This window comes from Gossypium hirsutum, chromosome D04 (assembly GCF_007990345.1).
Source record: "Gossypium hirsutum isolate 1008001.06 chromosome D04, Gossypium_hirsutum_v2.1, whole genome shotgun sequence".
Classification (NCBI taxonomy): Eukaryota; Viridiplantae; Streptophyta; class Magnoliopsida; order Malvales; family Malvaceae; genus Gossypium; species Gossypium hirsutum.
In genome coordinates this window covers 52,926,969-52,935,905 of record NC_053440.1, presented here as the reverse complement: position 1 = coordinate 52,935,905, position 8,937 = coordinate 52,926,969, and the positions used below count along the sequence as shown (strand labels likewise).

The following is an 8,937-nucleotide window of genomic DNA, read 5'->3' as shown; positions in this document are numbered from 1 at the left end:
ACTATTCTGATTAGGTTGTTACAGGTTCACTCAGGGTTAATTATGTAGGTAGGCTTTTTATAGGATAAGTGGGTTAAAACCTAAGTGCCTTTATCATCTCAGTATATCAACTCAAAGGTGTGGTCTCGACATGCATACTCAAAGCAAGTTCTAGAATAACAAATCAATATTGACACACTCATAACCAATAATAAAAATGAGCAAGAAAAATGCATGCTCTAAGGGCTCAAAAACTCACAAAAAATTATGGTTTTTGATGTTAATCTTGAAAATCTCAAACTTCAAGGTAATACCTCAATTCAGGGAAACAACTTAAAAATTTTTAATTCTGAAAATAGACTTATCATGCTTGATTCTCTCATGTCTTAAAGTTTAAAACAACCAATGCACAAATATCTATGAATTTAATCTAAAACACATCAATAAAAATCACAAATCAATAAAAAATCATTCTAATAATAGTATGAGAAAATTACTTAAACACAAGTCATAATTCAGGGATTTTTTAATAATTATATAAAAAACCTCCCCACACTTAAGATGTACATTGTCCTCAATGTACAAACATAGATGATCACAATATAAACAGAATATCATAAGAGAGGAAGAAAACTAAAACTGCCATGAATATTGGATGAAATCCTGAGAATAGTGAAAAGCAGAATTGTAGTCAAATCAAAATGTAGAGCATGATTTCGAGCAAACTAATAAGGAAATAAACACAAATAGTGAAGAGGATTAAGGGATTAAAACTAGATTAGGAACAACTATAAAAATAAAACTATAGTTCAACATATAAAAACAAAATAAGTCTAAGAAAATAAAAATAAAAATGAAAACGAAATGAAACAAATGGGCTCAATGGCCCTCATCATCAGATGCGACAGTGTCATGAGTTGACAGCGCTGAGGAGGAGATATGGAGATGCTGACAGATCTGTTGTAATGTCGCATCAATACTAGCAAACCTCTAAATGCAATACTGCTCGAAATGAGTGAACCGCTCGGGGAGGTCTGCTAAAGTAGTAGCAGAAGAAACAGGGTGGTGACTCGAAGGTGAAGGCTGAGGTGGGTCCTCGTGATGGAGAGGAACATCATCAGTGAAGTCCTCGAGTTCATTCTGAGCGTCAGAATGAACTAATCTGTACTGAGGACATCTGACCGATAAGTATAAGTGTAGAGGTTTGCTCTGATGTGTTGAGGAGACCGAAGTGTCAAGCAAGGCGAGTCACATAAGGGCCTAAACAGATTGGGCCCTTCCTGTGGCAGTTAGTCTGATGGCAGAAGGCTAAGGTGATGAAGTATGCAAAATCAAATATATGCCCGGTGACCATGCTCCATAGAAAATAAGCATTATGAGTACTAACGACTCCGGTGCTCTCTCTCCTTCCGGTCAAAGTGTGAGCTAACAGTGTATAAAGATACCGTAAAGCTGAAGAGAGAGAAGTCGCTTTCGAGCAACTCGTGTCATAAAGTGTCTGACTCGCTATAAGTTCTACCCAACAACGAGATGGGGTGTAATGGATGTGCCGATGTGGACAGAGGAAGTTCTCGGCACTCATAAACTCCTCAGTGTAGAGTCCCATAGCAGCGCCAAACTTGAGGACACTCATATGGCGCACCAAGCCACGAGTCTAAAAGTGATGGTGTCTGGCTCGTCATGAGTCGTCATGACTTGTTGTAGAATAAATGTCAAGAAAAAATCCAACATCAGCTCCATGTATATGGGCTCAATGATGGAGAAGAATCTGTCCCACGGAGCTTGTGGTAATAAAGGCACGCACGTGATCAGCTAGGTGAACCTGCTCCAACGCGGCCCAATTAATACATCGACTTAGGTCGAGTGGTCGGACTCGAAGGAGCTAAAATAAATCCTCCTGGGACCCACTAAAAATAAGATACAAAAAAGCTAAGAAATAGTAGTGTAAATTAAAATACGACACTAAGAATCATCCTAAGATGCACATCAACATTCAAACAGCCAAAAATAGAGAATCGACTCCTAAAACACTATTTATTAAAAATAATTATGCAAAAATAATAAAAAGATGAAATGAAATGGAAAACTAAAACGACAAGAAACCAATGAAATTCTAGTAAATAGAAGCACATAACATTGAGAAGAATAAAAAGCTGAAATACCAAATTTAGATACGAAGAACAATAATAAAATTAAGAGAATAAGTGAACAAATAATTCAATATAATAAACCAAGGAAGAACAATTACTATTATAATAATATAAACTAGTAAATAAAAGAATAAGTAATGAATGACTTAATAAAATGTAAAAGAAAAACAGTAAACAAGTAACCAAGAAAGAAAAATAAAATGACTAATAATAATAATAACAATAAAGAAATAAAAAATATAACTAATTATAATTATAATTATAATAAATAAGAAAGAAAGAAATAATTAATTAATTAATTAAAGAAAATGGAAGGGCAAAAGGGAAAACTGACGGGTGGAATGGTGGTGGGCGGCGAAGGGGTCGATGTGGGTGTCTGACGGGGTGAGGGTTTGGTTGGGTGTGCGTGGGGTTGGGGTGGAGTGAAGAGGAGGAGAGGGAGGTTGAGCGAAAGATAAGGGTTGTAAGGGGTGGCTCGTGTGTGGGTTGAAGGGAGGAGGAGAGGAAAGGAGAAATAATGGAGAATGGGCGGCTCTATCAGTGGCTAGAGGTGTGGTCGAAGGACGGTGAAGGAGGCGCGAGCGTGGGAAGGGTGATGGAGAGGTGGCTGGTTGGAATGGCAAGGGGAAGGTTGACGACGGCTAGGGTTGGGGAGTTTGAAGAAAAAGACAAAAAAAAAAGAGAAATGGGCTAGTTCTTTTAAGGGTGAAACGGTCGTGTGAGGCCTGTGTTGGGCCACACCCTCGTGTGGTTCCTGTTCAGCCCGTGTGCATTAAAATTTTTAACTCAGTCTTCACATGGCCTCGGATATGCCCGTGTGCAACCTCCTTCGCTTCTCCCACACACCTGTGTGCCTCGGCCATGTCTCGGACACAACCATATGCCTTGCCTGTGTAACTCTCTGACTTGATTTAAAATAGAAAAAAATTAGCTCCAGGTTTCATAAGGCCTAGGACACGCCTGTGTGTCCAGGCCATGTGGTCCACACGATCGTGTCACACGCCTGTGTAGACTATTTTAGGCTATGTCTCTGTCGATTTTTGGAAAAATTAAGTCACAGGATCCACACGGCCAAGGACACGCCTGTGTGTCCAGGCCATGTGGGTCACATGTCCATATCACCAGGCCGTGTAACTCATTGTCGATTTTCTTAAAATTTTAAAACTAAGTCTTAAGATCCACATGGCCAAGGACACGCTCGTGTGTCCAAGCTGTGTGGGTCAAAAAAAAATTTTCAAAATTTTTAAAAATTAATTAATTTTAAAAATAACTTGAGATAAAATTAAGAAAATTAGCAGTGTTAACACTCGGGTTGCCTCCCGAGAAGCGCTTATTTAAAGTCTAAGCTCGACTTACCTCATATTCGCACGGTCACGGTAGTTCGCGGAGTCGAAACTTCTCTTTCTCGTTTTCAATTCTATTATCAAAATAGGGTTTGAGTCGAGTAATATTTACCTTAAAAGTGTCAAATTCAGAATAAGTTGCCTTGACTGTACCGTATAGGAAGACATTCAGTACTGTAAAAAGAGTTAGTTTGTTTGTATTAAGCTCTGAAATGGCAATTCGAGGGTTTGTTTTATCTAACAGTACCTTGTCTCCAACCTTAATTTGGTTTGTTTCATCCACATGCTCATCATGGTGTAGCTTTGGTTCTGTATCGTGTATTCTCGGTTCCTCCTTGACATGTGTCCACTATTCGTCTAGTTCATCAATTTGTAGCATTCATTCTCCATGAGTTGTTCTATTTTTGTCGCATGGACTGAAACGTGGCTGCATCACGTTCTTTCGAGGGGTTTCCTGCAAAGAAGTTTAAGCCACAAGATTACTCATATTAACAAAACTCGTATAATCATCTCGATCACTAGATGTCTTAATAGAATCACGAGCTTGGAGTTTAATAGTGTCATCACCTACGCGTAATATCAGTTCACTTATACCAGCATCAATAATAGTTCTGGCGGTTGCTAAAAAAGGCCGTCCTAAAATTAATGGTACATCACTATCCTCATCCATGTCTAAAACAACAAAATCAACTGGGAATATGAATTTATCAATTTTCACAAGTACGTTTTCAATAATACCCCTAGGAAATCTAATGGTTCTATCTGCTAATTGAATATTCATCCTAGTTTTTTTGGGTTTCCCAAGACCTAATTGTTTAAAAATTTTATAGGGCATGACATTAATACTAGCCCCTAAATCAGCCAAAGCATTATTAACATTTAAACTACCAATTAAACAAGGAATAGTAAAACTCCCTAGATCTTTCAATTTATTGGGTAGTTTATTTTGCAAAATAGCTGAGCACTTTGCATTTAGCTCTACATATGACGAATCATCTAACTTCTGTTTGTTTACCAAAAGCTCATTTAAAAATTTTACGGAATTGGGCATCTGCAAAAGAGCTTCAATAAACGGTAAGTTAGTATCTAATTTTTTTCAAAAGTTTAAGAAATTTAACAAATTGTTCGTTCGTGTGGTCTTTCTTTGTCGCATTGGGATATGACACACGAGGTTTATATTCCTTATCGATCAGTTTTTGCTCATTCTGGCTTACCTCAACCTTACCTTTACTTACCATACTTTCTTGCCTCAGTTCTGGTTAAGATTCAATTAACCCTTCTTCATTTTGCACAGTAATTGCATGAAGTTGCTCCCTTGGGTTAGTTTCGATATTACTAGGCAAGCTACATTGTGGCCATTCTATGATTAGCTTGGCAAGCTGACCTATTTGGTTCTCGAGCCCTTGAATCGATGCTTGTTGATTTTTAAGTGTTGTTTCAGTGTTTTAAAAGCGGGTTTCTGACATCGAAATAAACTTCGTCAATATCTCCTCAAGGTTTGGCTTATTCTCTTGTTGCATGAAGTTGAAAGCCTGGAGGGGGTTGTGGTCTTTGATTTCCTTGACCACCCCAAAAGAAATTGGGATGGTTCCTCCAACTTCCATTATAAGTGTTACTGTAAGGATTATTTTGAGGTCGCCTAGAATTGTTGCCCATATAGTTAATTTTTTCGTTCTCTATGCTAGGATCGTAGGGCAAATATTCTGGATTGTTCATTCCTCTTCCATTTGCATCGCATTGCATCACCAGATGTACCTGTGTAGAAACACATAAACCATCAATTTTCTTATTTAATTGTTCTACCTGATTTGATAACATGGTGACTGCATCTAGATTGAAAACACCGGCTGCTCTATTAGGCTTTGTCCTCATAACTTAACACTGATAATTATTCAATTCCATCTTTTCTATAAATTCATAAGCCGCTTCAGATGTTTTATTATTCAGAGTACCACCGGCGGCTGCATCGATCAATTGCCTAGTTGAGGGGTTCAAATCGTTGTAGAAGGTTTGAACCTATAGCCATAGAGGTAACCCATTGTGAGGGCACCTTTTCAATAAATCCTTATACCTCTCCCATGCATCATATAGAGTCTCTAAGTCAATCTGCATGATGGAAGAGATATCGTTCCTCAACTTAGTTGTTTTAGCCGGTGGAAAGTACTTCAGTAAGAATTTCTCGGTCATTTTGTCCCATGTGGTGATCGAACCTCGTGGTAGGGAGTTCAACCACTGTTTAGCTTTATTCCTCAATGAGAAGAGAAACAACCGTAGGTGAATGACATCATCAAAAATGCCATTTATCTTGAAAGTGTCATAGACTTCCAAAAAATTAGCTAAATAAGTATTTGGATTTTCGTCTTGCAAAGCCTAAAAATTGAGTTTTTTCGCTGTTTAGGAAACAGGGTGCAAAATTTACATGGGTTGGCACATGAGCGTGTGGCCAGCCTGTGTGGCTCACACGGGCATGTGGCCAGCTCGTGAGAAAATGCTTGGGCTGTGTGGATGCTGAAAACAGCTCTGTTTGCTCGATTTTTGCTTGTTTTTTGCTCTTTTCGCTCCCCTATGCTCACCTAAGTATAGAAACATGAATTTTGAAAGATTAGGAGCATTAAATTCACTAATTTACATAATAAATCATTAAAAGAATGAGATTAAAAACATGTTACTTTTATGGCTTATCACGAACACTACCATATAAGAAACATACCTAAATGGAAAACAACATAGAGGCAGCTACATCAGCTTTTATACTCATTACCTCAATTCTACAACTTAAAGGCAAACTAAAGGAAGAACTCAAAGAAAAAATGAAAACAATATGCCATAAAGCCCAAATCACAAAGCAAAAAAGCATTATAATTTTTAAGACATGTTCATATTCAATAATTACATTAAGTCCTCAATTATTTTGTAATCATATTAAATCTCAAATAAAAGAAAATTTCTCTTAAACTTTTATTTAAATATTTTTTATCTATAATTTTCTAGACATAAATATACATTGATTGGGGCAAAGGATCAGAATCATCCCCTTTGATCATACCGTTATTGAACCGAATGTTTGGTATGAAAAATAAATACTACTTTATTGTACTTTAAACAACAATTCAACACGTGATAAGTTACATAAATTCTTTAGGGATCATCAATTTTTTAAATTGGATATGATTTATTTTTGTAAAATTATATTATTGTACTTAGAGGAAATACTAGAAAAATGTAAAACGGAAGTAAATTACTATGAGTTTTTTTCACCTCCTCATTGTCCTCATCATCAAAAACATCTTCTCCTCATCATTTAGTTTCATGCAAATAAAATTTAAAGAATTATTTTTCATTATTCAATGAAAATTACGGAAATAAGAAAGTTAATCCAATTTCTTTTTTCTAATCCATGGAAAAATGAGAGAGATTTACTTGCTCTATTGTGATTCGTTAGCACCAGGTTATCTAGAAATGATGTCGAACCTAGAGACACAGATTAGAAATATACAATTAAAATTTGTCTTTGTTATAAACACTAATTAAGAAAGAATTTTGGATAACTTTACTCATAAACTTAAACCTATTTCTTACTAGTAGGCTTGGAGGTGTTGGAGGTTGAGTAATGGTCAATTACACTACACCAAACTAATGTCAGGTTTCACACTATGAAACAAAGATTCCTTGGCTTTATATGGAAATCAAATTAAAACTGTTTTGTTTTAGGGTTTGCCACCTCAAATTGTGTGCCTTTTTTAGGGACTAATAAATAGTATTAGCTCACTTGCCTTATTTGGATAATTACTAATTAATTAGTTGGATAAGATCAAACTAGGCTGTGGACCTCTTGATGTTTTATATTAACTTTTGAGTTAATTCCATCGACATCCCTAAATTATGACCTTATTCTACATTGGTCCTCAAATTTCAAATCATTCTAATTACATCTTCAAACTACCAATGTTATTTTAGTTAGGTCTTTTCGTTGCTAAAATCATTAATTTAATTTTGAAATGATACATAAGATCTTATATGACATAATCTACAATGAAAATTTTAAGAAAAAAATGAACTATTATTAAAATAGATGTTATCAAAATCTTGGTTTTGAGGTTTTCAATTTTCCAATTTGACTTTATTTCTAATTCTTACTTTTAAAAGTTATGTTCCACGTCTTATATTTTCTAAAAACAGATCTTTTAAATTAAGCTACATAATATGTGACATGTCATTTAATGGGTTTAACAACAAAGGGACCCGATTAACATAACTTACATAGTTTAGGGATGTAATTAGAATATTTTGAAGTTTGGGAACCAATTTAAAATGAGAATCATAGTTTGGGATGTCTAATACAATTAATTCTTAACTTTCTTTTTTAAATTTGGCTAATCAAATTTGAAATTCAAAAATTATAATTTTTAAGCCTCCTTAATATCAATAATTACATTAAGTATCTATTTTGTAATCAAATCATATTAAATCTCAAATAAAAGAAATTTTATCTCAAACTTTTATTTAAATATGTTTCATTTTTCAATATCAATATTATATTTTGGATCTATAATTTTCTATACATATTAAACATCAAAAACTTAGTAAGAGAGTACATCTATCATTGATGGGAACAAAACACATTAAAGTGATTTTTTTTTGGAAAAATAAGAAATTATTTCATTATTACATCCATACATTGCATTTTATATTAAACACCAAAGTTGTAAAAGAGAAACAACACTATGCTCTTTGTTGATCTTCATACCCATCAAGGCTTAAGCACCAGCAAATGGCTTCCATCTAAAATACATAATAACCAAGTTTTCTTCATCAACAATAGAGGTATGTATTACTTCAAAAAAATAATTAGATATATGTATACCGTTGAATCTTCGTCATTTCCTGTATTGTTTGGTGCGTTTCTGTAACACCCCTAACCCGTATCCATCTCCAGAATAGGGTTATAGAGCATTACCGGAGTTTACAAATTAATTACAGACATTTCATTTCATCAAGCATTCATATTTAAAATCAATCAAAATCAAAACATTAATGAGCTAACGTTGGCCCATTTAACTCATACATGTCATTATAACCAGAATCAAAACATCCAAAATTACCGATAGAATTAATGGATAGTGTGATAAACATTCATACATCCATTCAATGCATTATTCCCCTTTTTATCAAATATATCAATGTTTCATCAATTTTCATACAAAGAACATTCAAATCATATTCACATCAATAACATACATTTCAAGAATTTAAGAATGTAATTCAAGTTACACGAACTTACTAGACTAAATTGCAGAAATACCAAAAATTCAGGAACATTTTGGTAATTTTCTATTTTCCTTGAATTTTCACCCAATCTTGATATAAATTAATATTTCATTCAATTTATTAATTTAAATAATAAAACAATTCATTTCATGCAATTTGGTCACTTTTTGACATCTTTACCAATTTACCCTTAAAAT

The 8,937-nt window shown here is 34.6% G+C and overlaps 1 non-coding gene across 1 annotated transcript; it reads left to right on the top strand.

Moving 5' to 3' along the window:
* Window positions 1–5,504: 5,504 nt before the first annotated feature.
* LOC121216597 (small nucleolar RNA R71) lies at window positions 5,505–5,611 on the top strand. Its single transcript, XR_005912777.1, has one exon. It is a non-coding gene; the product is annotated as a small nucleolar RNA R71 (small nucleolar RNA).
* Window positions 5,612–8,937: the final 3,326 nt, after the last annotated feature.